The following is a 20,602-nucleotide window of genomic DNA, read 5'->3' on the forward strand; positions in this document are numbered from 1 at the left end:
GCGATAACGTTATGTCTAATGCTATGGTTGCCGCTACTGTTTTATTATCGAAAGTGTTATGAACGTTGCTGATTTAAATTTGTAACAATGCATTGGTAATATATATGTTTTATTTACTGCTGTTGCATTACTAATCGTTATTGTTTTTGATGTAATTTAGCTCAAGGTGAGTCTTGACAACCAATAGACATGAAAAATATATCCCAGCTGTCAGCACACACGTTTTAGACTTACGTATTGCCACAGTGTCTGTGTTCATTCAGAGTTAAGACAATGTAGTGTGATTTGAGAGAGATTTTTAGGCTATTAATGTAGTTGGTTGAACCACCATCCTGAAACTTCCTCATTGCCTCATGTTACCAATTATAGCAATTGTTACTCTTTATTTATTTATTTTTATTATCCCAATTTGTTATTATTATAAGAGCGGTGTCCAAGTAGTGAGCGGGCAGAGCCATAGCAAAATCATTAGACCGTGAGAAAAATACTTCGCAGTATTTTTCCTGATTCATTTCATTCTGAGTTCATATGCTACAGCGTCCAACTTTATCCTTTTAGAGTCATAAAATACGGTACCATTGAAGTACTGGAGTCGATGGTATCTATTAAAAACGTAAGACGGCGAGCTGGCAGAAACGTTAGCACGCCGGGCAAAATGCGTAACCGTATTTCGTCTGCCGTTACGTTCTGAGTTCGAATTCCGCAGAGGTCGACTTTGCCTTTCATCCTTTCGGGGTCGATAAATTAAGTACCAGTTACGCACTGGGGTCGATGTAATCGACTTAATACCTATGTCTGTTCTTGTTTGTCTCCTCTGTGTTTAGCCCCTTGTGGGTAATAAAGAAATAGGTATCTATTAAAAACGTAAGGCGGCGAGCTGACAAAACGTTAGCACACCGGGCGAAATGCGCAACCGTATTTCGTCTGCCGTTACGTTCTGAGTTCGAATTCCGCAGAGGTTGACTTTGCCGTTCATCCTTTCGGGGTCGATAAATTAAGTACCAGTTACGCACTGGGGTCGATGTAATCGACTTAATCCGTTTATCTGTTCTTGTTTGTCCTCTCTGTGTTTAGCCTCTTGTGGGTAGTAAAGAAATAGGTATCTACTAAAAACGTTCTTATCTATTGTTGACTTTCTGCCTACATTTGTAACCTAATCAAGAATTTAGAGCGTTACTCAAGACTAGCAGTATTTGTTTCGGTTGCTGCCTCCTGTGTTCAAATTCGGTTTAGACCTCTTCTTTAGGTCTAAATTTTTATCGCCCCGTGATTAATAAAATAACATGCTAGATCTTTCTATGCCTCGTTTTCATAATCGGCTGCTCTTTGCTGTGAGAACGACATGAGAATAATTTCTTTGCAGTTCTTCTTAACACCGATGTCAGGCTGGAGGTAATGGGCTCAATAATATAAATGTACGACACAGATAGGTTTGAACTCAGAACAATGATGGACAGAAATTAAAGAACATGTAAGGAATTCTAAGTCTGTTATACTAGAGTATGTGTTATGTCACTCCACCACCTCATTGCAAAACACTCTCTCTCACACATACACGATAAAAGACAGTGTCTGTTGTCAGGAGTCGTCTAACTCAGTAGTACAGAGCATTCCCCTGGTGTTTGAGAGGTAGAGGTTCGATCATCTGTAGCGGCTTGCTGCTCACGTTTTTCCGTGTATAAATATATTTCATTCGACCTCCTAAGTTGTTTTCACAGCCGTTCTACTGCATTGTGGATTTCCTTCACGTCTAGTATATGTGTGTGTGTCGGGCGAGGTGTGTGTGACAGCGCTAAATACCGATAGAGAGATGGAAGTCATACTGAACAGCCCACAACGTGTGCCTGCTTCTGCCGGACATAAGGAAATGTTGCTAATTGCTGTTAGAAATGGAAAGAGATGAAGAATATGACGGTAATTAAGAGTGCGTAACTAAACGTCTTCGAGGGAGATGGTTGCTGCTGTGCGTGGATGGTGAGAATCATAATGCAGTATTAAAAAGCCTTATAAGATGAAAGTCGCAAGTAAATCCCATTCTAAATTGTTAGTTTATTTCAGTTGCATACACATTACCCTTGAGAAAATCACAAAATCCAAGTTACACTCTTTTCAAACATGTACCAACTCAATTGGATGTAAGTTTATTTCGAAGATTAAATTCATGAGATAATCTAACCATATAGTACCATGTATTATTTTGATGTATGTCACGTAATCAAATTCTAAATTAATATTTAGAAATAACTCATCGAGCTACTGATAATCACCACACTAAATGGTGGGGCACGTTTGGTTTGCGGTTTTCAAATTACTGCTAACGAGGGAGAGATTTTCAGTTCAATACCGTTTAATCAATCTAAATACAATCTAGTTAAAGTTGTGAAAGCAGATTTCGTGAATAAAACATTAAAAATAACCTAACAGTAGAAATAACTATGCTATGCCAAGCAAATATTAATCAATGACAAATATTTTAATTTTCCTTCTTCTGATTTGTACGGGAGTCAACTCCGGATTTTTAAAGCATTAGTTCATCACAGTAGAAGTGCAATCTGGTTGTAATTTGCTGGCTGCAATGTTAGGGGAGGTATAGCGAGGTAATTATTCTGACAAGCTAGTGTAGTTAAACACAAATTGCTTAAAAACGATAATTGTTTAAAAATTACTTAATGCTGAGACATCGATCAGATTAATAATAATAGGTATTTTAATCTACTTTAGCAGTTTTAATAGTCCATCCATTTAGTAAGCTTTTACCTACTTATCTATGATTTATCAGTGGATGGTGAGTGAGAAATATTTAATTTTTAAACCACTAAGTCAGTATTATAGAGCTGTCAATATATTCTTGCGTGAATTATTTACTCGACAATGAAACCTAGTTGACGAGTAATATCTTTTGTCTAGCATATGATGCCTACATATGGGAGAGTTTAACTAGAAACAGACAGTTTATTGCATACATACTATCACATGGCGATAATATTGAAACTTATTAATACAATGTGCTTGGTTGTTCCTTCCTGAGGTTTAATATTAACGTGATTATCTATTTTCTCCAGGCTCTCAGGTCTGTTTATACTCATGACTCAAAAACATTTGTTCACTCTTTTCGTTGCTTGGAATGTAAGATTCTGTCCGAGTATAAACAGTTTTGAATGGTTCAAATAGGCTGTGTAAGTCTGAGAGCATTAGATGTTTTGGTTTGAAGAGAGAGCGTTTCGCCGGTGACGAGATGCGAAATATCAATCCTATGCTAAATAAGGTTGCACTCTATCGACTCCACCAGAATGAAACATGGACAAAAAGCCAGGTATTTTTTAACCCGAGTTCAAGAACTGATCTTAAATGCAAGCTATAGTTATAGTTTGCTATAACTCTCTCAAGTTACATTTACCCTCTTTAGAAAGGAACCGCCACGATATCATATTCGACTGTGTCGAAACTGAGTCAAGCATCTAAACAAATTCATGTCTGGTATATGCGTGTGTGTTGGGTGAGGTGTGTGTGACAGTGTGACAGCTCTAAATACCGATAGAGAAATGGAAGTCATACTGAACAGCCCACAACGTGTGCCTGCTTCTGCCGGTCATAACGTGATGTTGCCAATTGTAACGAAGAGTAAATTACTTAACGAACCTGCTTCATATTAATTACTCATTAATATTTTTATTTTTACGACGTAAAACGTTATGGTAAACTTGATCTGAAACCCTGAAAACTCCTCCCACTCGCAATGGAATACACTAGGATAATAAATTTAATATGTCCTCGGGTTAAATACTAGGCATTTAGTGTTTTTAACGGAGTGCATGAGGTAGTTTTATCTGTCACCCGATTTAACACTACTACGAGTTGGTCATTGGATGCATCTTCCTCTCTTCTTCCAACCAACCTCGGAGATCCTGAAAGGCACATGGTCACTGCCTCTTTTCTCATTAAGCGATGAAAAGGAAAGCTAAAACTCAAGTACGATGCAAAGACGGTAGATTTCAAGACATGAAGAAATAGAAGTTGTGACGCAGATACGTTTCTACAATGATATAGTAAGTATTATAATACCGATTGGCTACACGAAAATAATTAGGAATTTTGTAAGAAAGTGGACGGTCATAATGCTTTATCTTTCTCTCTCGTGTGTCTACATCAGAATATGGTATGCAAGGCGAATATCTGTCGCCACCTAAGCAACATTAGAAATATTTTCTCTCTCTTTTAAGATTTACATCATAAATCTATTTACTTCAATTTCAATTATTTGACTGCTCGTTTGGTTGTGAGAAGAAGCTTGCTTTTCACTTTCATGTCCACCTTTGCCATTACTGAATTAGTTCACCGATGTTTTCATGAACAAAGCTACCACTTACCACTGGCTGACACCGAGATTTCCGATATTCGTTAGTTTTAATGTTATTGGAACGACAATAATAAGAATTAAATGAATGGTTTTCAAGAATTCTTGCAGCAGTTTACTTGAAGTATTACAATTCTTTTGAAATGCTAAGAACTTGTTAGTAAAATAAAATTCGAGTGTCCTTAATTTTGAGGTTTTCGGAGACAGCACTGCATAACCCACGTTTGTACAATTATTTCATGAACTTCTCAACGAAACCTTTAAAGCTTCTTACAAATGACAAATGATAATGTTGAGATATCGTAATGACATTTAATAGTGCTGAACGCAGTGAGTTTCGCTTTCGCTTATTTAAGCGGTATGTTGTTATCAACGGCAATATACCTACCAGATTATTGCTATTTCCAGTATATTGCAGTGGCAATAATAGTAGAATTATGGAGTCATTATGCTGTGGAGTTTGTTTTCTAATTTCAATTAGGTCTGAGGACAACTTTGGTTTTTATCATTGCTAGGTTGATATAATGAGAACCAGTAAAATATGGAGGAAATTCAATCAAGTGAGTCGCTAACTCATGACGGCAATATTTCATATATAAGCCGTTTGTCAATGTTAGCAATCATTATCATCATCAAAATCATCATCATCATCATCGGTAGTAGTAGTAGTATTAGTAGTAGTAGTAGTCGTAGTAGTAGTAGCAGCAGTAGTAGTAGTAGTATTAAGGCGGCGAATTGGCAAAACCGTCAGCACGCCTGGTAAAATGCTTAACAACATTTCGTCTGCCTTCGTGTTCTGAGTTCAAATTCCACCGAGGTTGACGTTGCTTTTCATCATTTCTGGGTCGATAAAATAAGTGCAAGTGAAACAAGGGTCAATGTAATTTATTTGCCCCTTTGTCCAAAATTGTTAGCCTTGTACCAAAATTATTATTATTATTATTATTATTATTATTATTATTATTATTATCCTTATTATTATTGTTGTTGTTGTTGTTGTTGTTGTTATTGTCATTTTATTATTATTATTGTCGTTGTTATTATTATTATTGTCATTGTTGTTGTTATTATTATTATTATTATTATTATTATTATTATTATTAGCATCTTTTGTCAATTCTGTTTCCATTTCTTGCCGAGTGTCTTCCTGATACCTAGGGCAGAGAAACGTATTGTATACATTGATTTTATAATGCCGACACAGTATCCAATGTAGAAATGGGCTAACTCCGTCATGTATCGATTTGCACTCTACAGGTGCGAAAACCTTACATCCAGACATTAGGTGGACGACTGTTTCTATCCCATCGTTGCAGTTTGGGCACTTTGAGTTTACATCCTTTTTCATCACATTGGTTTTATAGTTCCGAGTCAATGAACTTTGATTTTGGGCAGCCAAGATAAAGTCTTCACTCTCTGCTTTTGGTCCCGAGCGCCGTAGCCACTGACGGGTGTGCTTCTGCTCTACATCAGCTTGTTTGCAACCGCCGAAGTGTTGATAGCTTCAGTCTTATTTCGTCCGTTTAATTTCGACTTAGGGATTAGTCTCAGTCTGCGCCAGTACTCCAACGTAAGTTTTCTGTCATTTGTTTCTCCATCAATTTATCCATTTCCAAAATCCCCAAGTACTTATATCCCGTCTCTTCTATCTGCTTCATAACCTCCCCCGACAGTATCCTTAGCCCGTCCATACATTTGATTTTGCCTCTCTTCAAGATTAACACACCACACTTTCTCAGCCCGAACTCCATTTTGATACATCGTATCAACGAGGGAACTGACTTAGGTTTCATCTTTACCATAAAGTTTGAGGTCATCCATGATTAACAAATGGTTGACTTTCTGTTAGCAGCTTTTGAATACATACCCAGCTGTTGCTTTCCTCAGAATCAGTGTTAGTGGGATCAAACACAGTACAAAGATGAGTGGGGCCAGGCAGACCCCGTAGAAGATGCGAGTATTCTAGTCAATAATTTCGACATAAGTGGCAAACAGGATAACGTATTGCCTTTTTCGATGCTTTTCAGTCACAGCACTGTCCTACGCAATGTCAACCACTCTGGTGTTACTTGGTCGATATTTAAAAAGGTGTTGAGATGTACAGCTATTCGTGCATGACATTCACCGAATCTTTTGGTCCAGTAGCCTTAAACTCCATCTGGTTCCGGGGCTTTCCAGTTGTTCGTTTTTCTTTTGTTTTGTTTTTTTTTTGCTCATTTCCTTCACTTCCCTAAATGAAATGACTAGTTCTGCCTGTTTTGGACAGACTACTGTTTGTTTCAGTTCTTGAGATCATTCAGCATCCTTCTTGTGCTCCTTGTATTTGCACCAGATATCACTCCAAAACCTTTGACATACATTGTTATCTGGTATCAACTTTTCATCTGTACACACGCCATTTATTTCTTTATAGAATCTCTTCTGATCTACTCAGGATAAACTATTCTTTGCAACTGGGCGCTGTTTCAGTTCCTCCATTACTACTTTGACGCCCTTTCTTTCAATGTTATACTTCCTTTTCAGCGCCCTGTATTTTTATTCGCTTTTAAGCTCCCCTTTCTCTTTTCGGTCTAACACAAAAATATCCTTCGAGAGCATATCTAACCTTGCCTGTATTCTTTTTTTCCACTATGTATCTTTTCTTTTGTCGCTCCCATTATATTTCTTTTTCTTGACATCAACTCCCACGTTTTTTTTTCTACAACAATACCTGCCGCCTTGATCAAATTATTTGTTTCTGTGATGATGTTTGTTCTGATGTATTACAGAATTTCATTGACATTTTTCGTTTCTCGGTTCAATTTCCACTGATCAACCTCTTTAAGGTTTCAAATAATGTCGCTATCGATCTCCTGTAGTCTTGCCATTATTCTGTCGCATATTGCCTTTTGTTCATCTGTCATGTCGCCATTAATTTTATTGTCTTCTTTTAGATCATCTATATGTCTCTCATCAAGTAAACTACTACTGCTCCTTTCCTGTGCTATGAGATTACTTTTATTAGTAAGAACTGTATTTTCATCGTTATCTCTGCTGCTATTTTCTAATACCCGTCTTTTGATAACTTCGAGCTCTACTTCTGGGAACCAAAGATTTTTTTTCTTATTGCTCTAGCGTGATCACATAGTCTCTGTTCCGTGAGTTGAAACAATCCCTTTTCTCTCCAATGATAATACATACGTTGTTGGTAACGCCTAATTTGGGCACCATTTTCATCTGCAGGGTTGCTCTATTATTATTATTATTATTATTATTATTATTTCAAGCCCCAAGTCTAAGTGTATCAAAACTGTTTGTAGTCCATGCACTGTAGCAACTCCTATACTAATTACTAACTATATCAGTACCACGAGCTGAAAGTAAATGAAGAAACTGGCGTAAAGTATGATCGGGATTTTGCCATAGATTTCGGTGGCACATAACAATTCCATTTGTCAATGGAAAAAAGGAAATGACTTTTTCTTCAATGAAAAACGGCTGATTGAACATTCAGAAGGATGGTGGATGAATGCAGTTGACTGCGAAGTCATTGCCAAAAAACAACAAAGCAAGATGAAGAATTACCATTACGCATTGAGTAAAGCAATCACAATTATTTTCGAAGAAGTATTAGAGTAAGTACCTCAACGACACTTTTATAGTATTAGTATAACTGCACAATATGAGCATGTTACTAGCAAGCCTGACAGTACGTCAACAGCAGCAGTGGAGCATCAGTTTTAATATATCTGGAAAAGTAAATTAAGTTTTCCTAGAATGGCGAATATTCAGTTGAATAGAACGCAATATGTTATAAGTCTATAAATTACTAGTAGACATATTTCAATACTTAACAGATAGAAATAATTTCGTTAGTTGCACATAAACACACACACACACACACACACACACACACACACCACACACACACACACACACACACATATATATATATGAAGGCGCATGGCTCAGTGGCTAAAGCGTCGAGCTTACGATCCCGAGATTGTGAGCTCCAGGAACGGGCTGCGGGTTGTGTTCTTGAGCAAGACACTTTAGTTAACGTTGCTACAGTTCACTCAACTGTAGAAATGAGTTGCGACGTCACAGGTGCCAAGCTGTATCGACCGTTGCCTTTCCCTTGGATAACACTGGTGGCGTGGAGAGGGGAGGACGGTATGCATGGGTGACTGCTGGACTTGTGCTTGGGAAGGTAACTTTCTAGGTGCAATCCCATGGTCTGTGTCGTGACCGAAAGGGGGTCTCAGTATATATGTATATATATATGTATTTCTTTACTGCCCACAAGGGGATAAACATAGAGTGGACAAACAAGAACAGACAAAGGGATTAAGTCGATTACATTGACCCCGGAGAGAGAGAGAGAGAGAGAAAGAAAAAGTGAGGAAGAGAAAGACAGACAGATTGATAGATAGATAACATAGATAAGATAGATAGATAGATAGAGATTGGTAGATAGATGTGTGTTTGTGTGTGTACAGCATGTATTTTATTTACAGCGCCGTCGTGACTTAAACTGCATATTTAAAGCACATCTCATCTAAAAGCTAGTGCAGTGCATGAAATACGTAGAAAATAGAGAAAAATGCTGACTTTCATTGTTTTACATTTAAATCCATTTAATGTTTCTAAAATATTCAGGCTTTCTTCTCTGTAACATCGGTACCTTAATCTATACATATTAGAGTTGATATTTGTTAGTCTGAAAATAACGTCACCGTTTTCCAAGTAGGAATGGCTGTGTGGTAAGTAGATTGCTTACGAACCACATGGTTCTGGGTTCAGTCCGACTGCGTGGCACCTTGGGCAAGTGTCTTCTACTATAGCCTCGGGCCGACCAAAGCCTTGTGAGTGGATTTGGTAGACGGAAACTGAAAGTAGCCTGTCGTATATATGTATATATATATATATATATATATATATATATATATGTGTGTGTGTGTATGTGTGTGTGTTTGTGTGTCTATGTTTGTCCCCCTAGCATTGCTTGACAACCGATGCTGGTGTGTTTACGTCCCCGTAACTTAGCGGTTCGGCAAAAGGGACCGATAGAATAAGTACTAGGCTTACAAAGAATAAGTCCTGTAGTCGATTTGCTCGACTAAAGGCGGTGCTCCAGCATGACCACAGTCGAATGACTGAAACAAGTAAAAGAGTAAACGAGTACTGTATCGCTCAAGAAAATCCAGATGTAACCCAATTAATGCATGAACTGAAAAATGTTGTGTCTCCGAAATTCTAGCAAAATGAATGGCTAACAAGATCACCCACGCAAATACGTAACTTGGATTTACACTCGTCTATCTGATACTTTGATCAATTGTCTTCTATCATAGATGCAATTCAAACAAAATATGTGAAATAAAATATGATGAAATGATTCTCTTTTGGCGTGAAAAAATTCATCTGTCGCTTTGTTTAACACCACCATCTGACTTTTTGACGCCACTGCTTTAACACTTTGCCAACACTAGTATGAAAGGAAATATGATGAATATGAAGGCTTGATCCGCAAAGTTTTCAACATTCTGCCAAGATCAATTTTTTGAGTATAGCTTGCTCCCATCGTCCCAATGAAAAAAATCTCTGAGATGTGTCCCTGATATTGTTTTCTGGACTGTCATAGCCTTTATAACGTATTTTATGTGATAGGCATTTTGTTCGCTTAGTATGCTGAGTTCAGTTACTTATATAAGATGCTTTCAGAGTTTTCTTGTCTCGTCAGAATAATTTAATAAGTCATGGGATTCGCAATAATCATATTTAATAAAACACATGAGTGTGGCTTGCACTATTCCTGCTGAGTCGTTGGAATATTGTTCGATCACAGACGTCCATCAAATTTTATAGAGGCAGAATTAAGCTCATTCTGAGCAACTAGAATACCGTAAAACTAATGAACGAATTATTAGCTTGTAATGATGTCCTGATATCCTCTCATGGGCTGCTGATGGATAGATTGATACCAACTGTAGTAGCACTATTCAAAGACAGGCTGAAAAGAAAGTGATTGTTACAATATTTAATATCAGCGTGTTATAGGGGCAATTAATCAATCTCAAAACATCAAAACATTTAATATCCTGTAAGTTTAATAATCTAGAGGATTTTATATTGCCAACCACTATCATCGCCAACTATCACTAGTATCACCTCCTGAACCATCATCAATCACATATCACTGCTACTATCATCCTAATCTAATAATACCTTAACAGTCAACAACACAATCAGCGAACCAATGGAAGACCCGCTACCAGGTCGCTAGTCCTGTTTGAAATACCTTCCAAATTACCCTCTAATATTATCTAGCCGTCTTAAATGAAGCAGGACACATTGATGAATACAGTTTCTGTTAATAAAAAAATAACGAAAACATGAGAGAAAAACAATAGAATGCCTTTGAAAATACTATTTTTCCCCGATACATGTTGAACTGGTGTAAAACAAATCGGCTATCACCTCCTACATACCGCCACTGCTGCCATCTATATTTCATATCTCTAGGGATCACTACGTGGTCGTAGCACTTGCTAGAAATAGCAATAAAGCCCGTATAAATAATTTCACATTGTCTTCGAAAATTAAGCATTAGCAAATGTTTACATGGGTTCCCAGCATTTATGAAAAAACAAAAATTAGGAGAAATTGTCTCAGCTGGATTATAGGTCTACTCTAAAAGGGAAAAGCTGAGATTAAACAAGAACAACAACAGCAATAGCACAATCAACCCTACCACCTTCAATAATACCTACGCCGGAGGAAAACTTGAAGCTTCCATATGATCACACAACCACCTAGAAATAGCTAACAAAATTTCACTTCAACTGTATTACAATGATCCCCTAGATATACTGTGTCAAATTACCACCACCTTAACTATCACTACCACCTCCACCATCATAGATTCTTCTACTACCATATTTTCTATCTCTGCTTCTATTAGTTTGGCACAGCAGCTTTTAATATAATGAAACGCAGGATCCAAGCAATAGAATTAAGATAGCCGGTCATAGGTCAGTGGATTATTCGGGAACGTGTGATATGACCTCGCTTTGAACAAATCTAATTAAAGTGTTTCTTACATAATTAACTCCGACAAAGTGAGAAAATAGCGGCATATGTATAAAAATAAACATTTTTCTGTTGGCGTTGTAGCTTGTAGTGGAGATGGTGGTACCTGGCTTTGCTGGCAGTAGTGGCGGTGTAGTTTGTAGTAGCAGTGATTGTCTAGTTAGTCACAGTAATGGTAATGGCGTGTGCTCGCTTGGTATCTTGAAGTAGCGGTGGCAGTAATATTGCCGGCGACGTTTGTGCTGGTAGCAATAATGATGATGGTGATAATGGTGTTTGTAACAGCGGTTTGATAACTGTAGCGGTTTCGATGTTGTTTAGAGTTGCTAAGATGATAGGTATTAGTATTGGTGGTGGTGAAAGAGTTTGTGATGACGGAAGTGGTGATGATGTTTTAAGTAATGGTGACAAATATCATTTGTAGCAGCTGTAGTGGTTGAGATAGTGATGAGCATTCGAGTATAAGTGGTCAACATGATGTTGGCAGCAGTGGTGGTTGCCATTTTTCTACCGAGGACAGAATGGTATTTTTTGTATTGCCATTCTTTATGTTGTTACTGCTTTGCACCGCTACACTCTGCTATTGTGGTGAATTTTTTTTTAGTTTGTTCCTCCTCGAGCCACGCCTGGCTCATTAGGGCCGGTTTCCCGGTTTCCTTGGCGTATAGGTTCCCCACCTGGACGAGACGCCAGCCCGTCGCAGGTGAGCTGCAAGATGCAGGAGGAAAGAGTGAGAGAAAGTTGTGGCGAAAGAGTCAGCAGAAGTTTCGCCATTACCTTCTGCCGGAGCCGCGTGGAGCTTAGGTGCTTCGATCATAAACACACACATCGCAATATCTGAGATTCGAACACGCGATCCCTCGACCGCGAGTCCGCTGCTCTAACCACTAGGCCATGTGCCTCCACTATTGTGGTGTATAGTATTGCGTTATTGCTATTGCCCGAGTTGTTAGTTCGCATTTATAGCAATGCCAACGTCATTCTCTATTCTCCTTAACGTCTATCATGTGTTGCTACAGTTTCCACTGTTGTCGCTGGAGTCGGCTGTTGATTTTAGTGCAGTGTTCTCAATCATTTTAAAGGCTGGTGTTTTGTGTTATTCTTTTATTTCATCTCGCTCGTGATCTGAGGTCGCTACTGCTGAAATTATGATATAAACGTCCACAATATTAAAGTAAATGTTTAAAAAAACACCTTAATGAAAACAAGAAAAAATCCAATAGATATAAATTATTACAAACAAATGGCACACATACATACTGGAAAATGAAAATATGAATATAGCAAAACTAGATTAAATCATAACGAATATAAAGCCCAGAAGGATATTAATTTTGAACACAGGTACAAGTTTTAAGTGAATATTCGCTGCATGATATTGCTCCGACAACTTAGACTGCTATTTGTTTTATCACTCCCGGTGAATTGGAAATAAAGTTGACTTACGCGAGGTTTGAACTCGGAGTGTAAAGAACTAAGAAATCAAATAAATAAAGTAAGAAATTAGCTTTTGTATGGAGGTCTATCATTTATGCTAGTTGAAAAAGCTATTTTGGGTAAGCCTTTCAAAGTGTTGATAGAACTGCTGCCGTTAGGATTGAAAATAACGCTGATAAAGGTTGATAGGAATTTCTGTTTCGTTTTACAACAATATGGCTTGTATTCATCATAATAATTTAATATGAAAGCAAGAATAAATGGTTCTTTGAAATATTAGCTTCCTTCACGTCGACAAGGGCGTGGGTAGAGCAACAGCAAAGAGCGGCGTAAAGTAATCAACAAAAAGATGATATAGTGATAATAAATATTTCGAACACCGACACACATGTATGTATATCTTAATAAAAATGAATACACGATACAGATGTTTTATATATACATATGTATATATATATATATATATATTATATATATATATACACACACACACACATATATATATATATATTATATATATATATACACACACATACGTTTATATATATATACATACACATACATTCATATATATATATATATATATATATATATTATATATATATATATATATATATATATATATATATATATATATACATACACATACATTCATATATATATATATATATAAGGGAGGGAGAGAGTAGTACTCGCATTTTTTACTGTGAATTGGATTTCGTTTGAAGTTTGTAAATATATATATATATATATATATATATATATATATATATATATATATACATATATATGTGTGTGTATGTGTACATGTTCTTCCTAAAAATGCTGGGAATGTAGAATACACATCTTTCATACGTGGTAATATTGATGATACAGCGTCATAAACTAAAATTAAAATGATGAAAGCGAATGAAGGAATTTTATAATGTGGGTTAAGTTGGTTGCAACTGCCTCATTTTATTATTATGTAGACAAATGGATTACATTTTTGCATCGAACCTGCCCCACTAACATTTATTCAACGCAGCCATGCATACCACAGTTGTTTTGTTTGTTTGTTTTCTCAATAAATTTTTGAAAATATGTTTTAAGACTGGAGTATTTTATTTTTTTGTTCATTTCATTTTTTTTTTCGGCGCTATTATTTTGTCGACAAAATCCTTTAATAGTATATGAAATGTATGTTCTCTTGCTCATGTCTGTCTCATCACGATTTCAATATCGTCTGCGCTCACGGATACAGCAGAAATATGAATGCATTTGATATCACACATAAAAATATTAAATGTGGAGCACAGAAAAGTTTCACTGAGAAATATTTTTCATGTAAAAAATATTTTCTATTTTTGTATGCAAAATATATATATATATTTATACTGCGTGCCACCTTAAGCAAGTTTCTTTTACTATAACATCGAGTTTCTGAGTGAATTTAGACGATGGAAACTGGAAGTTTGTATGTGCATAGAATATGTTACTCAAAGGAACTCCAACTCTGTTTTTTATGTTTTATTTATATTCTTATAATATTAATATAGGATATAGAATATATAGTAAGAAAGAAATGAAATGAAGTATTGATTGTCTTATTGAACAAATGAAATATTGAAAATTAAATATTAAATGTCTTTTCTTATTGAACTAGTATACTTTCTTGCATTTAAGCATTCATCAGGTTCAGATTGTGACAGGAACGCTTCGATTGTGGTTGACTGGTTACCTTTTGTCCTTTATATACATTCCTGTGGATAGCAGTAGTAGTTGCTTGGCTGTTCTTTCGAAATGATGCCAAACCATTTTTCAGTGTTTATTTTTAGAAATGATGACAGCTGAACTTTCAGGAATTTTTATTTTTTAGGTATATATATATATGCATATGCCCCAGTGGTTAGAGCATCGAGCTCACAATCATGAGGTAGTGATTTCGTGTTCCGGAAGGGCTGCGTGTTGCGCTCTTGAGCAAGACACTTTACTTCACGTTGCTTCAGTTCGCTCAGCTGTAGAAATGAGTTGCAACGTCACTGGTACGAAGTTGTATCAGCCTTTGCCTTTCACTGGGATAACATCGGTGGCGTGAAGAGGGGATGCATGGTTGACTGCTGATCTTCTATAGACAATCTTGCCTGGTCTTCTTCTGCCTCGGAGAGAAACTTTCTACGCACAAATCTCCTAAGGTCATTCATAACCGGGGGGAGGGCGTTCTTTACATTCTTTATCCTTTATGTGTGTGCATGTGAGTGTGCGTGTGTTCGTGTGTGTATAGACGTGTGTGTCTATGTGCCTCTGCTTGTACCCCAACACCGCTTGACAACTCGTGTTGCTGTGTTTATGTCCCTGTAAGAAAAGGTCGGTAAAGAGACCGATAAAATAAGACCTAAGCTTTAAAGAATATGTCTTTGGTCGACGACATGTTTGACTAAAACCCTTCAATATGGTGCCCCAGCATAATGGTCGCAGTGAAATGACTGGCACAAACAAAAGATACGCAACACACACGCACGCACGCACGCACACATACGTATGTATTTATAGGCGCACGCGTGGCTGTGTGGTAAGAAGATTGCTTTCCAACCACATGGTTCTGGGTTCAGTCCCACTGCGTGACACCTTGGGCAAGCCTCAGGCCGACCAAAGCCTTGTGAGTGGAAATGGTAGACGGAAACTGAAAGAAGCCCGCCGTATATATATATATATATATAATATATATATATATATACGGTCATAATAGATCGCTAGCCACCACATATTCTTTGTTTTCTCTCTTTGTTTCTTTGTCTGTTCCTTTCTGTGGAAGAACGTAGGCTCGAAACGTTAAAGACTTTTTCACTTCCCGAGCGTTATACTAATACATCTATTTGTGTTCTACACCACATGTCTCCGTCTTTTGTTTTTTTGTGAATTCTCCGTACATATATATACATATCTGCTTGTGTGTTTGTGTTTATCCCACCCTACCATTGCTGGACAACCGATGTTGGCATGCTTACATCCCGGTAATATAGCGGTTCGTCAAAGAGGGCCGATAAAATAAGTACTACGCTTACAAAGAATAAGTTCTGGGGTCAGTGTGTGAGCCTGTGTGTATGCCTACTAAATCCAGCAACATGTCTTTGGTCTGCTCGACTGCTCGAAGTATTAGTATAAGATAACCATCTAGGATGCCACGGTCTAAAGTTTAAAAAAATTGAATTAGCTGCCTCAATAAACTTAATATATTTCAATCAACTCACAGTTTCAAATACGACAGTCCTCAACAGAATGCAAATTGGTATTAAAAGCTGCATTCCGCAGGTAAAGGTAATTAAAGTTAGAGCAAAAGGGAAAATTCCTGCAAAGGAATCTAATACTCTTAGCTTAGTTTTTCCTTGGGGTTGGCCAGATTGGAGCAATCTCGAGAATAAGCAGCCGAAATCACAAAGATAATCTGGAACTCGACTGAGGAAAGAAAACTCCGAATGACCCATCCTTGTTTTCTTTGTATCGTTTATCTGGATGTTTTGCGTTCTTGTCCCATTTTGTATTTTATATATATATATAAGATAAAAACTTACTTGGAAGAGGATGCGTGGCTTTCGATCATATAATAGTATAAATAATATATATATATATATATATATATATATAATATATATATATATATATATATATATATATAATATATATATATATACATACATATATACATACGTGCCCACATATGCATATATTTATACGTATAGATGTATGTACATATAGGTATGTATATATGCATATATATTATTTATATTGTATATATATATATATATATATATATATATATATGTATGTATATATATACACACACACGGGCATACATATATGAGAACATTGCTGCGCATGCGTGCGCGTATGTGTTTATGGTTAACTACTGCAGAAGTGAATTAATAGTGGGGGAATACAAAATGTTATGAGAGGGTACAATGACAAAGACAACAATGGAAATGTCAATAATTCTGAGATATTTCTTTAAATAACATTGAACTGAAGCTGACATGAGCAACAATTCACTGTTTTATGGTGAGCCCAACCCTATCAACGACAGATTGTGCGCAACAGTACAAAGCACCATGTGAATGGCACAAGTATAATAAAGATAATGTAATGATAGCATTGAAATACACTGAAGGCAAATTACAACTTAGAATCAGACAAGCCCGTCTTCTGGCCGTTCAAAATATCAAACCAGCATTTGAAATTACATATTTATAATAACCTCATCGCGCACGCATGCCTACATGAATAGTTTGCAACGAAGAAACTCAGACTTGATGATTGTGGTGTAAATGAAAATAATCTACATTATTCAACGCTGAACAATTTTATCATCAAAAATACACCATTTATAGTGTAGCCCGAGAAGACATAATAGTAGTGATCGAGTGCATTTTCGAGCCTCCGGGAATGAAGAGAACACGGATGGAAGTCTTTCTCTGACGCTGAAATAGTCAAGATGCTTGCGACAGAGTGGACTCAGTTAAGGGCACCCAAAGGTACCGCATGATGAATAAAGTTCCAGCTAAAAATGAGAAGCCGGATAAATTCCCACGTTTCCGCCTGCTGAATGTCTTTCAGATACTTGTCCAATCTCTGATTATCTATGTTGGCACAAAAGATAATAGCTTGTGCCAGGGAATACGAGATAATGCATTTGCAAAGTGAACTTCATAATCGGGTTACAATATCTGCGATCTTTCATAAATTTACCAAAATGATAAATATGCAAGCATTTACCAGAAATCTCCATAGCACAATGCAATACCAGTCATCCGTTAGTTTCACACACATTGATGAAATACACAATTTCTGATTGGATTAGTTCTGAGTTGTTGTCAAAAGTTTTGCCGTTGAGCCATAGAAACCTTCTCTGGTCCAGCGGATCTATGATCTAAGTTACAGGAGATGCTTTAATGAGCCGAAGAGCTGACTTCTAGCCAGCTTATTGATATATATATATATATATATTATATATATATATATATATATATATATCTTGGGTGTGGTACACAATTATGACGTTACAGGATAATTGAAACAAAACAGCCCTCTGCATGGCATTGCTTAATATTAAAAGAACATTGCTTCTGTGCAAAGTATAATCAATCTGCTGAAATAAACAGTAATTAAAAATAATAATAATAATAAATATGGGGTATTTTTAAATTGCCATGAGGAAGAGGAAAAGATTAGTATTTGGAGTAGAATAATTATTTGTTTGTGAAAGATTAGTCTCCTCGAAACATTTCTTTACTAAAAAGAAAATACGATCAGAGTTGACATGAAGTTGAACAACGATATGATATTTACAAAATATATCAATAAAACAACTAAAGTTACGAAAAATTCCTAACTTGCAGTACTTAAATTAATATAAACCAACAATTTACATATTTTGTAGACATGGAGTTGCTTGTTTTTGCCGAGTGATTTCATGATTTAGTTCTGTAAAGTGTACGAAGGACAGAAACAGATAGCGACGTAATTTTACTTACGACATAATTCAAAATGGATGATTAACAGTCGTGAAGATAATTGACCGCGAGTAAGAATTACATGAATATTCATAGTCTGACAAGTGTCCAAATGTGCTAATTAAAGCAACTTAAGATATCAACAATAGCGCTCAGGATATCAACCAAATAATAATGATGATGACATCTCTTCATCAGTGTGGATTACAAAATATATCACCTCCTGCAAAACTTTTAGTATACATGGACTGCCTAAACATTTTTCAAATAGCATTACGTTGTTTAGAGTTCAATATTTCTACACAGATCAAACTCATAATGAGATACTGCTTCCACTGCGAGGACGGAGGAATAACTACATACTAGACATCATAAACTGCTTAAAACACCGCCAGGTAGATTAGCAAGAAATTTCTCATCAAGAAAATTCTTACAAATGCCAACTCTTCTCGCGCTGTATATAACACTTACTGCAGTGGTATCTATTCCGCGGAGGTGGTTGATATCATGTTACTTCTACTCATGTCCATTTGATTTACTCGTGTTTCCTCTTCTTTCTTTTACCACCCGTACTGTGTTCATCCTCCAGACACCTCACTCATTACATTTTCGGCTCATTTCCCCCATAACATTAAAGTTGTTGAATCCTCAACCTGTCCCCACTTTTCTTACTGCTATCCACTTGTGATGTTTAAGAAGAACTGATATCAACAACGTCAGTCTTAGAGTCAATGCGGGTATGTGAAAGCTATGGGTGCAACACCTTCCGTCAGAAGCAAGTACTTAAACTAAAAAGAGATATTTTACTTTACACCGGAGTCAATTTCTATGTTGATTACTCAATAACACTTGATATGATTAAATATAGGATTAGCCCCCCCCCCCCAAACCTCATCGTTTGAAATTCTCATATTGTAATATTTTTCGTAGTTAAATAATAATAATAAATAGTAAGAACTAAAAGTTTTAATTATTTCAGGTAGGTGGTAATTTATCTAATGTTGAAGGTATATAAGTCTCAATCAATTGAAATTTTCTTTTCGGTTAGAAAAATAAACAAAAATTAGTGGTAGATAAAAACAATCACCCTCAAATAAGTGGGTAGATCATTTTGCAGAGTATGTAAATTTCCTGCTTCCGAGACATCTTTTCCTCTCCATTGAGAATCTTTTATGTCTGGCATTCAAAGCATCACCATGTGCATAAATTATTATAATCTATGATTCGGTCTCACTTGAATTATTGTACTTAGCATACTTTTGGAATTATGTAGAGTACATAAGCTCATAGTCGCTTTCCTATTTGTAAAAATCCGCTTGGTAATGTCCACTGATTAAATAGAATTGCTTGTGAGGTCAAATAATACAGGACTTTCACAGGTGCTCCTGACTTGACTGCATAGATCAGATATTTCCTATAAGTATGAAAATTCAATTTTCTGTGAAATTAAATCTTAAACTTCTTGTAATTATCTGCCGTTTTCTTTGATTGACGCAAACAAGCACCGTTAGTTTTTTTCTTCTTACTCGAACTAAAATGTAAATCTAATTCATTGAAATTTTATTACATATGTTATCCAATCTTTCGCCACCCATCGTAATAATAATAATAATAATTAGGGGACTCAACTTTAAATTGACATTTCGAATTGCTTCGTTTGTTTAATTTAGTTTTTCTCCTGATACATAAATAGACAACGCAAATACACTTTAGAATAACCATCATCGTATTTGTGAGAAAATTGAGATCGATACAGATTTAGACTTGTCTCTTTATGTAAATTGGTTTATGTGTCTGAAATATTGTTCATCTAAGTTTACCTCTTATATTTCTTGTGAATATAACCAGGAGTCTATTTTCTATATGTCTATGATAATTCTGAAAGTAAACAAATCTCGTCAAATTGATTTGCTTTGTCTTTGTCTTTGCAGAATAATTGTTTCTTTACAGTATACCACAAAGGAGTTACAATGATTGCATAAAATAATTTCGACAGATGTTAACGTCAAATCACGATTTCTGTTAGAATCCTAGGAGACATATACAGGTGTTTGCTTTGTAATTTAAAAAAGGTTGTATTTGTATTTTCAATAACGCTTATTCATCTCACTTAATTAAAGTCCACTCGAAACATATGATGAAACGTTCCTCCTAAATATTAGGGTAAGATATAACAAAGCTTTTCTAATATGTTGTATACAGCTGAGTAAACAGAATGGTAGTTGGAATTATTGTTGTGTAGCTCAGGTCAAAT

The sequence above is a fragment of the Octopus sinensis genome, linkage group LG8 (genome assembly GCF_006345805.1).
Source record: "Octopus sinensis linkage group LG8, ASM634580v1, whole genome shotgun sequence".
NCBI classification, from domain to species: Eukaryota; Metazoa; Mollusca; class Cephalopoda; order Octopoda; family Octopodidae; genus Octopus; species Octopus sinensis.